Source organism: Mirounga leonina, unplaced genomic scaffold (assembly GCF_011800145.1).
Source record: "Mirounga leonina isolate KUSES-001 unplaced genomic scaffold, KU_Mleo_1.0 Mir_171, whole genome shotgun sequence".
NCBI classification, from domain to species: Eukaryota; Metazoa; Chordata; class Mammalia; order Carnivora; family Phocidae; genus Mirounga; species Mirounga leonina.
The window spans coordinates 22,556,289-22,570,694 of record NW_023270436.1 but is presented as its reverse complement, the minus strand read 5'-3'; the positions used below and the strand labels follow the sequence as shown (position 1 = coordinate 22,570,694).

Below are 14,406 nucleotides of genomic sequence, written 5' to 3'. Positions count from 1 at the left end.
AGTGACCATGATAGTTTGAAAAACAGTTGAGGGGCGCCTGGGTAGCTCAGTCAGTTAAGCATCCGACTCTTGATTTGGGCTCAGGTCATGATCTCAGCGTCATGAGATCAAGCCCCACTTAGGGCTCATGCTAGGCACAGAGCCTGCTTAAGATTCTCTCTCCTAGTACCTCTGAGCGCGCGCACACACACACACACACACACACACACACACACACTACAGACAAGTAATTTTCCCAAGATTATACAGTTAAAAAGCCAGAATTCAAACCCAAGCATTCTGGCTCCACAGTTTACATTCTGGCTCCACAGTTTACATTATAAACATCCATGCCATACTGCCTTCTCCATTCAGTAAAATAAGTTTGTTAATACAGTAAAATTTGATGCTAACTATACTTCTCATAAAGCAAATCTAAGGAGAGCCCTTATATATTGAGAATGTTTCTTATATATGACATGTGCTACTATATTTTTCAAAGAACAGCATTGCTTTAAGTTTCATTCTCCCATAAAACTAAAGATTTTCATCAATGTTTTATGATCCACCATCTCGAGAATGCTACTGGACACTTGTTCCTAAGTATCTTTATTCTTACAACCTCTTCTCCCTTGTCCAGATAATTCTGAACTCTTAATTCCATCCTCCAAGGGACTGACAAGTCATCTCATTTCATCATCTGTATCACTCTTAAGAACATTATATAGTAGAGAACACAATCCTAGCCTCTTTATAAAATCATCTGTTGTCTCTTATCTGATAGCAACCCACCAGTAACAATGAATATAAACCTCTAATCCACTTTGCACCATTTAGCAATAAGACATTTTCATCCCCTACAGATGAAGATGCCACCAGAGATAATTAGCAGCTTTTGTAAAGTTAAAATATATCCACTGCTTGTGGATGTTCCACAGACCTGTCCCCATCATAAGATATTACTCTGTAGGACTGACTTTCAAAGCTATGCAGTTTGTTATTTCATCATCTTTAAATAAAATCACAGAGTATTTTTTGGGTCAAATACCCCAAGATTTTTAACTTAAGGTATAACCGAAGTAAAACAAACTGCACATTTAAAGTGTTTTTTTTTCCTGTGGTAAAATATACATAATATCTACAATTTTAACCATCTTAAGTGTACAACTGAATAACCTTAAGTACATTCACATTGTTGTGCAATCACCACCACTATCCATTTCTAGGACTTTTTCATTATCCCAAACTTCCTTTTTAATGCTGAATACTCCTCCACTGTATGTATATATCACATTTTGTTTATACATTCATCCACTGATGGACATTTAAATTGTTTCTACCTTTTGGCTACTGTGAATAGTGCTGCTATGAACACTGGTGTATAAATATGTTAGTCCCTGATTGCACTTCTTTTGGATAGATATTTAAGAGCGTAATTGCTGGATCATATGGTAATTCCATGTTTAATTTTCTGAGGAACCACCGCACCGTTTTCCCTCAGCAGCTGCACCATTTTACATTCCCACCAGCAATGCACGAGGGTTCTAATTTCTCCATATCCTCGTCAACTCACTTCCACCTTTTTGATAAGAGCCATCCTAATGGGTGTGAATATCTCATGGTTTTGATTTGCATTTCCCTAATGACTAGTGAGTGATGGTGAGCATCTTTTCATGTGCTCACCAGCTATTTCTATAACCTCTTTGAAGAAATGTCCATTCAAGTCTTTGCCCATTTTTTAGTTGGGTTGTTTTTTGGTGATGAGCTGTGTTTCTTTATATATTCTAGATAGGAATCCTTCATCAGATATATGGTTTGCAAACATTTTCTCCCATTCTCTGGGTGCCTTTTCATTCCTGATAGTATACTCTGATGCATATTAAGTTTTTAATATAGTTCAATTTATCTATTTTTTTCTTTTGCTGTCTGGGCTTTTGATGTTAGATCCAAAAAATCATTGCCAAATGCAATGCCATGAAACTTTTCCCGTATGTTTTCTTCCAAGAGTTTTATAGTTTTAGCTCTTAAGTTTAGGTCTTTGATTCTCGATTACCCGGATAATTATGAAATCACAAAGATCTTTCAAATCCATCAATTTTTTTATAGTTTAAGTATTAGGTGAGACTTAATAAATCTGTGCTATGGAAACAGTCATAGATACATGAGATGTTAATTTATGCCCTGTAATTTTAAAACATTTGTAAATAGGTAAATTGATATAGCGATACAATGGAATACTGTGCCCTTCTAAGCACAGGAGTGGGTGAAAATCCCAGGTTGACCAAATTATAGACTATTCCCCCTCAACCACATGATCCAAGGAGAAAAACAAACGGAATCCTCCTTTTGTGCTTGACTGGCTCAGTTGGTAGACATGCAGCTCTTAATCTCAGGGTCCTGAGTCCAATCCCCACATTAGGCATAGAGATTACTTTAAAAAACAAAACAAAAAACAAAAAAAAAAACCTCTCTTCTTCTAAAATTATGGTTTCCAAGCTGTGTGCTGAGGTACCTTGAGGGTACCACAGTAAAATCACAGGGGCACTCTAGGGACTCTGAAGTTTTTTGAGGGAAACAGCAATAATTGACATATGTGGACCACACAAACAACTATCTGAGGTCATTCATAATTTCAAAACTAGCTCAGAAACCTTCCTTTCAATATTTAAGGAACAGCAAGAAACCTGTTCTCCCTCTCCCACTCCCCCTGCTTGTGTTCCCTCTCTTGCTGTGTCTCTGTCAAATAAAATCTTTTTAAAAAATTAAAAAAAAAAAATTTAAGGAACAAGGGTCTTAAGCAAGTTGCTATGATAAAAAGCAAGTATCATATAAAAATCAGTGTCAAAAAGGAAAAAAGGCTGAAATATCTGATTCCAAGGTCTGAGAATTTGTACAGTACCCAACAGTCACACCTACTAAAATTAAAATGTTTTCTTTCAAATTATACATATCAACTTTTCAAGTAGCTAAATTGTTAGGAAATAAACACTTAAAAAACCTTAATAAATGGAAATATTACTATTTCTTTTGGTGAAGGGGCACAGTGGAAAATATTACTGAGCCACCAAGAGGAAGAAGAGACTCTGGACTGTACAGCTATGAGCCAGGAGAAGCCTGAAAGAAATCACACCAAAGCCCAAAGAAATGCAAAACTAGAATAATTAAGACACTGTAACCCCAATTCCAAGTCTTCTATGTGCTGTCACAGGTTTTCAACTCTATGAACTGCTCCAGGATCCTGCCAGTAAAGCCACACCTTCTTTTATTTAAGCTCTAGCTCAGTTTGTCACCAGCAACCAAGAGTCCTGAATAACAAAATCAGATGATTCACACATTCAGCCTGATTTCCTTAATAAAAATCATAATTAAATAATGTATACCAGGTTTTTTTTTTTAAACAAAGAGGCAGAATTAGGGCATTACTGTAACTCAAATACAAATCATCCCATTTACTATGTCCTATATTAACTGAATACAAGATAACTCCTATTAGATACTGCATACTTTTTTTTTTTTAAGATTTTATTTATTTATTTGAGAGAGAGAATGAGAGAGAGCGAGTACATGAGAGGGGGGAGGGTCAGAGGGAGAAGCAGGCTCCCCGCCGAGCAGGGAGCCCGACGCGGGACTCGATCCTGGGACTCCAGGATCATGACCTGAGCCAAAGGCAGTCGCTTAACCAACTGAGCCACCCAGGCGCCCCAGATACTGCATACTTAGACAAAATTTAGTTTTTAAAGTTTTATAGATTCATTTTACTTTATTTATTTGAGAGAGAGCATGAGCGGAGGGGAGGGGCAGAGGGAGAGGGAGAAGCAGACTCCCCACTGAACAGGGAGCCCAAGTGGGGCTCAATCAGCCCCAGGATCCTGGGATCATGAGCCAAAGGCAGCTACTTAACTGACTGAGATTACCCAGGCACCCCTATAGATTCCTTCTTGACAAAAATACCCATTAAACTTTCATGGCACAGGGGCCCCTGGGTGGCTCAGTAATTAAGCGTCTGCCTTCAGCTCAGGTCATGACCCCAGGGTCCTGGGATCAAGTCCTGCATTGGGCTCCTTGCTCAGCGGGGAGCCTGCTTCTCCCTCTGCCTGCCGCTCCCCCTGCTTGTAACTCTCGTGCTCTCTCTCGCACACGCTCTCTCTCGCAAATAAAATAAATAAAATCTTTAAAAAAAAAAAAGAAGGAGGATTTGGAGGTGCCTGGCTGGCTCAGTCGGTAGAGCATGCAACTCCTGATCTCAGGGACATGAGTTCAAAGCCCACGTTGAGTATGGAAATTACTTAAAAAAAAAAAAAAAAAAAAGTTGATTTTTTTTTTTTTTTAAAGATTGTATTTATTTATCTGCCAGAAAGAGAGAGTACGCGCACACACAAGCAGGGGAAGTGGCAGGCAGAGGGAGAAGCAGGCAGAGCAAGGAGCCCGATACAGGACTCGATCCCAGGACCCTGGGATCATGACCTGAGCTGAAGGCAGATGCTTAACAGACTAAGTCACCCAGGCGTCCCTGGATTTTTTTTTTTTTTAGTATTTAAGTAATCTCTACGCCCAACGTGGGGCTCAAACTCACGACCCCAAGATCAAGAGTCACATGCCCCACTGAATGAGCCAGCCAGGTGCCCCTGAATTTATTAATCTTATATAATATATACGTATGTGCATACACACATATTTAGCCCCAGTCTGTAAAAGAAAATGCAAATTTTTCCCAAAGTACTTCCCTTTTGACCCTGAGTATATTTTCCCCAAATGTCTATTTTCATGTAGTGCTGTTTATTAATAATTATCTATTCAGTATTATTTAAATGTTTAATATTTAAAGTGCCTCTTACCCCAATGCAACTCTGATCTGATAGAGACTGCCTAAAATTTCTAGGGTAAAACATAAGAGTCTAAAGTTTTTTAAAAGGTTAAATGTAAATCTGTGAAGACTGTAATTCACATGTTCAATTAAACCTCCCCAAAAGAGAATCTGGACTATGCAGTCTGCTGAGTTATATAAATTCCTGGAGGCCTAAAGATGAAGAGGAAAGAAATACAGAGATTAAATGTTTACTTAAAAAAAAAAAGAGGACCACCTGGCTGCCTCAGTCAAGAAGAGCATGCAACTCTTGATCTCAGGGCTGAGAGGTCAAGCCCCACAGTGGGTGTAGAAATTACTAAAAAAATAAACAAAAATAGAAAGGTAGAGATAGAACTCAATAATCTGGATATATATTAATGTAAAGCAATTGAGGTTTTCAACAGTTCGTTGGTGTCTGTATCAGTCAAATAAGAAAAGAGAGGAATGAAAGCAGGAGATGAAGAGGAGAAAAGAGAGCTCCCAGGGATAATGTGTATTAAATGAAGAATGAAGTGATCTTTATATCATGGTGCATACGCACAAATTTGGGTTAATCATGTCTCCCTCCCAATGCAAAATATGTTAGCTCCTAGCTTATCTAGTAAATCTCTGGTTTTAATCTTTCCCATGCATTTTTTTTTTTAAGATATTATTTATTTATTTGACAGAGAGACAGAGAGAGCACAAGTAGGCAGAGCAGCAGGCAGAGGGAGAGGGAGAAGCAGGCTCCCTGCTGAGCAGAGAGGCCGACGCAGGGCTCAATCCCAGGACCCTGGGATCATGACCTGAGCCGAAGGCAGCCGCTTAACCGACTGAGGCACCCAGGCGTCCCTTTCCCATGCATTCAAAACACTTACTACAGAACTACTTTCTAAATTTTTTACCCTCATGTTCTGACAACCTATTTTTGAGATTATTCCTTTCACCACCCAATGGGCAGATCCATGAGCCCCTCCAAGTTTCTTTAGAATTCTAATTCCATCTTGCACCTACATCCAACTCTGAAAAGAGCTAAGATTTTTAAAATATATTAGACAATATTTCAGATTATCACTGGGGTGAAATGGCAGTTTCAAGTGGATTCAAAGTTTGTCCAGGATCCTTCATTCCCTGTCTCCATTCCAGCACTGTTGCATGTTTCCCCTGCTTCTTTATCCAATGCTTCTCAACCTAGCAACAGAAGGATCAAGCCTCCCGTCAGTCCACTACAAAACAAATGGGGGTAATATTAGATAAGTTAAAGCAACTTTCATCCCAGGATGAAGTCAAGTCACAAAAAAGCACTTAACTAACAAATTTCACAGTATCATCTTAAGGTCATATCTTAAACCTTTAACACATCAATTCACGTTGCAACCCTGACCCCAGTCTATTGTATAACCCAAGTAATTCCCTCCAAGTCTATTTATGCAATCAAAGTCCAAATTTTAAGAAGGAATCCAAACACACAAAATCTTAGTACAGAATCCTAAACAGAAACCCAAATAGAAACACTTCCAGCAACAATGAGTAATTCAAATTACCAACGGGCTAAAGACAACTCAAAAAGCTGGATAAAATATTTAAAATTATCTTAAAAGTGCTTCATTCCTGGGTTTTGGCACCACAAACTAATAAAATAAAAATTTTTTTTTAAAGATTTTATTTATTTATTTGACAGAGAGAGACACAGAGAGAGAGAGAATACAAGTGAGGGAGAGGGAGAAGCAGGCTTCCTGCTGAGCAGGGAGCCCGATGTGGGGCTCGATCCCAGGACCCTGAGATCACGACCTGAGCCGAAGGCAGACGCTTAATGACTGAGCCACCCAGGCGCCCCCAAAATAAATTTTAAAAATAAAATAAAGGCAGGACGCGGGGCTCCATCTCACAACCCTGAGATCATGACCCGAGTCAAAATCAAGAGTAGGATGTTTAACTGACTGAGCCACCCAGGCGCCCAGCCTCCAAATTTTTAAACAGTCCAACCACATACTGTTAGAAACATACAACTGGGGGCGCCTGGGTGGCTCAGTCGTTAAGCGTCTGCCTTCAGCTCAGGTCATGATCCCAGGGTCCTGGGATCGAGCCCCGCATCGGGCTCCCTGCTCAGCGGGAAGCCTGCTTCTCCCTCTCCCACTCCCCCCGCTTGTGTTCCTGCTCTCGCTGTGTCTCTCTCCATCAAATAAATAAATAAAATCTTTAAAAAAAACAAACAAACATACAACTGAAATTTGAGGAAACAGAAAATTTGAAAAACGGACAATGAAGAAATATCATGCAAATACTAACAAACAGAAAAATGGTTTGGGTATACTAACACAAGATAAAGCAGACTTTAAAGCATTATTAGAAATAAAGAGGAGAGGTACACCTGGCTCAGTCAGTAGGGCATGCCACTCTTAATCTCTGGGTTGTGAATCTGAGCCCCACGGTGGGCAAAGATATTACTTAAAAAAAAAAGTGAAAAGCAATACAATCCAAATCAAAATATCAGCATGGTGTGTTTTGTTTTGGAGGACATGATGAAAGGATTCTAAAAACACAAAAGGTCCAAGAACAGGCAAAATGCTCTTGAAAAAGGAGGCAGAACCAAGGTGAGAAGATTTAGTAAAACACGTATCAAGATTAAACTACATTAGCTAAAGATGGTGTGATACTGGCACAGGGAAAGACCAGTGGAATAGAACAGGGAGCCAAGAAACATATCCACACATAAACACCTGATTTATGAAAAAAGAGGTAATACAGAACAGTAGGGAAAGGACTGGCCTTTCAATAAAGTGTTTCTGGGTCAACTGATATTCGCATGGGGAAAAAAATGAAACTGGCCCCTATTTCATACATTATAAACAACATCAACTGGGCTACTGACATAACCATGAAAGGCAAAGTATAAACCTTTTTTTAAAAGATTTTTTAAAATAATCCCTACACCCAGTGTGGGGCTCGAATCCACAACCCCAAGATCAAGAGTCATATGCTCTTCCAACTAAGCCAGCCTGACACCCCCCAAAAATAGAAATCTTTAAAAAATGTTTGAGAAGAAAATATTTTCATGACCTCCGAGTAGAGAAGAAAAGATTTCTCAAGTAAGACAAAAAAGTAACCATAAAGGAAAAAAAAAAAAAGTTTGACTACATTAAAGTTAAGAATTTCTACTAATGAAAAGACCACAAAGACAGTGAAAACAAAGCCAAATAGAATGGACAAAAATATATGCCCAAACGTAACTGACAAAGAGTCCAGAATATATAAAGAACCATAAATTAGTATTTTTTAAAAAAGATAAATAATTCAATAGAAAAATAGAAAAATAGAGAAAAGAATAGGCAGCTGCAGAAGAAATTCAAACGGCCCATAAAATAGGCAAAGATGCTCAAACCCAATAATCAGGGAAATCCAAATTAGAACCACAAGATACTACTACTTACCTCCTCAAATTCATCAAAAATTGAAAACACTTCCACTATTAAGTGTTGATCAGGATGTAGACCAATGGAAACTCTCCTTCACTGCTAATGGGAATGTGAACTGATAAATCACTTTGGAAAACAACATGGCACTTAAGTTGAAGTTACATATGCTGTGTCCTGGCACTTGTGCTCCTGGGTATACACCCTAGAATGTGACACTGCACCTGAAGAAATGTGTAAGAATATTCATAGCAGCATTGTGCATAGTAGCCCAAACCCGGAAACATCCCAGATATCCAGCAACAGTAGGATAATTTGTAGTATATTTTCCCCTAGCATAATCAAAAATGTACCATATAACAGCAGTAAAAATGAATTAGATCAACACAACACACAGGAATGTGCAAAAGATAGAAAACACACACAGTATAGTTCCATTCAAAAACAGACACAACTAGGGGCGCCTGGGTGGCTCAGTCGGTTAAGCGGCTGCCTTTGGCTCAGGTAATGATCCCAGGTCCTCGGATCAAGCCCTGCATCAGGCTCCCTGCTCAGCGGGGAGCCTGCTCCTCCCTCTCCCTCTGCCTGCCGCTCTGCCTACTTGTGCTCTGTTAAATAAAAATAAATAATTAAAAAAAAAAAAAAAAAAAACATGGGACGCTTGGGTGGCTCAGTCGTTAAGTGTCTGCCTTCGGCTCAGGTCATGACCCCAGGGTCCTGGGATCGAGTCCCACATCGGGCTCCCTGCTTGGCGGGAAGCCTGCTTCTCCCTCTCCCATTCCCCCTGCTTGTGTTCCTGCTCTCGCTATCTCTGTCAAATAAATAAATAAAATCTTTAAAAAAAAAAAAAAAAAAAGATTATTAGGGGGGCACCTGGGTGGCTCAGTCCATTAAGCATCTGCCTTCGGCTCAGGTCATGATCCCAGTGTCCTGGGATCCAGCCCCGCATCTGGCTCCCTGCTCCACGGGAAGCCTACTTCTCTTCCCTCTCCCACTCCCCCTCCTTGTGTTCCCTGTGTCTCACTCTGTCAAATAAATAAAATCTTTAAAAAAATAAAAATAAAAAAACAAAAACAGACAAAACTAAACTATTGTTTATGGATACACACATAGGTAATAATATCAATAAAAGTCAAATAGTGATAACCATGAAGACTAGGACAGTGGTTAGTTATTTCTAAGAGGAAGGGAGAGGGAGCTGTGTAGGAAGGAACAGAGACCAGGGCAGCCTTCTGAGGGTGCTGGGGATGTTCTATTTATTGACCTGGGTGGTAGTGACATGAGCGTTCACTTTATATTACCATTTATTACACTGTACATTTGCGTCTCATGCAGTTTAACTGTGTGTCACGTTTCACTATAAGAAGTACTCAAAAAAAGAATTTGGGGGCGCCTGGGTGGCTCAGTTGGTTAAGCGACTGCCTTTGGCTCAGGTCATGGTCCCGGGGTCCCGGGATCGAGTCCCGCATCGGGCTCCCGGCTCGGCGGGGAGCCTGCTTCTCCCTCTGACCCTATCCCCTCTCATGCTGTTTCTCACTCTCTCTCTCAAATAAATAAATAAATAAAATCTTAAAAAAAAAAAAAAAGAATTTGGGAGAAAGAAATGCATGAGAATAACAAATTAGTGATGGTGTGATTTTTGGAACAAGGGAAGGATATTCAAGGGTCTTCAATTCTAGAAAAAAGATTTTTTTGGTTGGGAGTGGGGAAATAAGCAAATCAACACTCAAGACAAAAGAGCAGAGTAGCTTGCAAAACTTTTTTAAGACCATCACAGAAATGAAGATTGGTGCCTACTTTCCAAAAGTCATGTTGCCTCTGTATGCCAGAAGCTACAGATGTCCTGAGGATAACAGGATCTGTTTGGAAGACCACTAATACCATTCTCATCTAACTCAGCTCGGTATTTCCTTATCCACTTCCTGTCCTCTTGAGTAGGAAGAAAGGCCAGTAAACTCAAAGCCTGACTTTTTCCCCATCATGATCAAAAACATGACTTCAAGTGAGGATACCTGGTTTAGAATAAAATATCACAAAACAGGCAAGTCAAAAAGAAGTAAACGTTAAGTTCTTACCTAAAACAATGGACAATGACAGATAGTATCTTAATGTATTATCCCCTCTACCGGTAAGAGTGGCAAAGGTAGACAAGAAAACTAGATACATCACGTAGTTCAAGTTGTCATGAAAGGGCCAATAAACTAAAAACCTAAAGGCATTCAAAAGGCAAACTGTTGATTGCTTTTACACAAAAACTTTTACGCTACAAATATCATACTAAGGGGTGCCTGGGTGGCTCCGTCGGTTAAGCGTCCTACTCTTGATTTCAGCTCAGGGTTGTGAGATCAAGCCCTGCATAGGGTTCTGTGCTGGGCATGGAGCCTGCTTAAGATTCTCTCTGTTCCCCTCTACCCCTCCCCATCCCTCTAAGAAAAAAAAAAAAATTATACAAAAAAATCTCTTATTTGGGGGCACCTGGCTGGCTCTCCCTCTACCTCTGCCCCTCCCCCCTAAAATGAATAAATAAATCTTTTTTTAAAAAATCTCTGGCTATTTAATGGGTACAGAGATTCTGTTTGGAATGATGACAAAGTTCTGGAAATACATAGTGACAGTTACAGAACACTGTGAATATACTTGATGCAACTGAGCTGTACACTTTAAAATGGTTAAAATAGGGGGAACTTTGGCTCAGGTCCTGATCTCAGGGTCCTGGGATCGAGCCCCACACTGGGCTCCCTGCTCAGCAAGGAGTCTGCCTCTCCCTCTCTCACTGCCCCTCCTCACTCATGCTCTAATAAATCTTTAAAAAAAAATAAAATGGTTAAAATGGTAAATTTTGTTATGTATATTTTCCCCACAATAAAAAAGATTTTTAAAAATTGTTAAAATCTCTGATTAAAGAGACCATTAAGAAAATGAAATTCACAGAGTGGGGGAAAATATTTGCAAATGCATTTATCTGATAAAGGACTCATGTCCAAAATATATAAAGAGCAAACAAATCAATAAGAGGAAGAAAATTTTGTTTTATAATTTTTTTTTAAGATGTTATTGGGGCACCTGGGTGGCTCAGTTGTTAAGCGGCTGCCTTCAGCTCAGGTCAGTATCCCAGGGTCCTGGGATCAAGCCCCGCATCAGGCTCCCTGCTCGGCGGGAAGCCTGCTTCTCCCTCTCCCACTCCCCCTGCTTGTGTTCCCTCTCTCGCTGTCTCGCTCTGTCAAATAAATAAATGAAATCTTTTAAAAAAAGGATGTTATTTATTTATTTGACAGAGAGATAGCCCAAGTAGGCAAAGAGGCAGGCAGAGGGAGAGGGAGAAGCAGGCTCCCTGCTGAGCAGGGAGCCCAACACGGGGCTCGATCCCAGGACCCGGGGATCATGACCTGAGCCGAAGGCAGCCGCCCAACTCACTGAGCCACCCAGGCACCCCGAGGAAGAAAATTTTTATACACAAAATATTTTAATGGAAACCTTACCAAAGATTTTTTTTTTTTTTAAGATTTTATTTATTTGAGAGAGAGAGCACACGCACACACAACAAGCAGGGGGAACAGCAGAGAGAGGGAGAAGCAGGCTCCCCGCTGAGCAGGAAGCCCGATGCGGGACTTGATCCCAGGACACTGGAATCATGACCTGAGCCAAAGGCAGATGCTTAACTGACTAAGCCACCCAGGTGCCCCGAAACCTTACCAAAGATATTATCAATGGCCAATAAGCGCATTAAAAGATGTGGATCATCATCAGTCATTAGGGAAATCCAAGTGAAAACACTACAATGAGATACTCTTTCACACCCAATGGGATAACTGAATTAAAGAGACTTACAAGAACAAATGTGAGGATGTTGAGTAACTGGAACTCATACGTGGCTCATGAAAGTATAAACCTGGCATTACCACTCTGGAGGGACAGTCTGGCAGTTGCTTATGAAGTTAAACATCCATGTATTCTATGACCCAGCAATTCCATTCCTTGATACTAACCCAAGAGAAGTGAAAACATGTGATCCCAAGAAGGCTTGGAAACAAATGTTCAGAGCAACTTTATTCATAATAGCCTGGAAAGAACTCAAAATTTCCAGTATCAAGTGATCAGATAAACAAATTGTGGGTGCATTTCTTCAATGGAATATTACTCAGCAATAAAAATGAACATGGATGAATCTCAAAAGCATTAGACTGACTCAAAGCAAAAAACTTACAAAAGAGTAAATACTATATGATTCCATCTAAATGAAAAAACAGATAAAACTAATCTATAGTGACAGAAACATACTTTTAGGTTGGAACCGTAGTTTGGGTGGGAAGAGAAGGGGAAATAACCACAAGGGGGCCATGAGAGAACGTTCTACTATAAAGTTATGTATCAGGATTGAGGCAGTGGCTACACAGCTGTAAACATTTACTGAAATTCAAACTGCATACTTCTATGTGCATTTCACTATATAAATTCTATTTCAATTTTTAGAAAATCCTAACATCATATCCTAAAGCAGGGGCTCTAACCCTCATCCAAAAGTAGTAGGTATAGTATCTAGAAAAAGTTGTACAACCAGATCATATGTACCACCCTACAAAGGTCACCAACTGTTTCAAATCTCTCTTTCCGAGGGAATGCATATGAACTTGTGGTCTTCCATATAACCAAAGGACAAGCATTTACAGGTGATCAGTGTTCTAGGTAAAGTCTAAAGTTCTTCTAAGGTACAGAAATTTCCATGAAGTTAGTCAGCCTCTAAGGAGATCAACTTCATGACATGATCAAGGGAATGTGCTATAGGACAGCTTTTGTCAATCACCCAGCACCTTCTGTCAGGGAAATGGTTGTTTAACCACCGGTTAACCTGATGGTGAGGAGGAGGAAGAGGAAAAAAAAAAAAAAAAGTTGGACCTTTGATAACATTCTAATTTCCTACTTGGAAAAAAAAAAAGTGGGGGGGGGGGGAGTTCTAGTTTCAGCTCCCATAAAACTTCTTACCTGTTAAAAGTACCGTAATATTCTCACTAATAGTTGCAGCTGCTGATAGTCTACATCAATTGTTATTTTGTATAAAATACACAAGTAATACCTCCATACACAGGAAGTCATCCCAGAATGATGTCTACCCGGAAAACTTGAAAAACTTTAAAACTTTCATTAAAAAATTTTATCTTCAAGCCAACTGTGCTCTTTCTCCATGGGGGACCAGTGTGCCATGGCTGCAAAGAGTAGCCTCCTTGGTGGTGTATGCAGCCTGCTGACTGCATGGGTTGCCCTAAGAGACCTTGGAGACAGCCCTTTCCAGTGGACATTGAGGTCTGACATGCTATCTCCAAGCTAGGCTGCAGAGAGGCATGCGGGGTGCCTTTGGAAAGCCCCAGGGCACAGTAGCCAGGGTCCACAACGGCCAAGTCATCATGTCCATCTGTAACAAGCTGCAGAACAAGGAGCATGTGACTGAGGCCCTAGGCAGGGCCAAGTTCAAGTTCCCTGACCACCAGACGATCCACATCTCCAAGAAGTGGGGCTTTACTAAGTTTAATGCGGACGAATTTGAAGACATGGTGGCTGAAAAGCAGCTCATCCCAGATGATTGTGGGGTCAAATACATCCCTAATCATGGCCCCTTGTACGAATGGAGGGCTCTGCGCTCATGAGAACCTTGGCACTGCCCCTCCCTACTCATGCCCACCCAATAAATCCTACTTCCTGTCAAAAAAAAAATTTATCTTCAGAAATTAATGCTTGATTTAGCTCACTGGGAAAACAAGCACAAGGCTTTTGCTAAAAGTAGTTTCAGCTAACCTTAATTAGCATGCCTGAAAAGGTTTATAAAGTTATCTCAAGAGTGAGGTAAGCACGTGACTTAAAGTCACAACTCAGGATCATCAATTTCAAAAGTTTAAAATCTTAAAAAAAAAGAATTCCTTAACTAAAGACAAATACTACATGATTTCACTTATATGTGGAATTTAAGAAACGAAACAAATGAAGAAAAAGAAAATCAAAAACAAGACTCTTAACTATAGAGAACAAACTGTTACCAGAAGGGGGGGATGGGCGAAACAGGTGAAGAGGATTAAGAGTACACTTATCTTGATGAGCACAGTAATGTATAGAACTGTTGAATCACTATATTGTACACCTGAAACTAATTTAACACTGTATGTTAGCTATACTGGAATTTAAAGAAAATAATTCTTTGGC

The 14,406-nt window shown here is 40.0% G+C and overlaps 1 protein-coding gene and 1 pseudogene across 11 annotated transcripts in view; one reads left to right on the top strand and one right to left on the bottom strand.

Annotated features, from left to right (window-relative positions):
* MTMR3 (myotubularin related protein 3) overlaps positions 1 to 14,406 on the bottom strand; it is a 141,819-nt gene that overhangs the window by 73,786 nt on the left and 53,627 nt on the right. The gene's annotated exons all lie outside the window — the stretch shown is intronic.
* Positions 13,371 to 13,496, top strand: LOC118018721 (annotated as a pseudogene).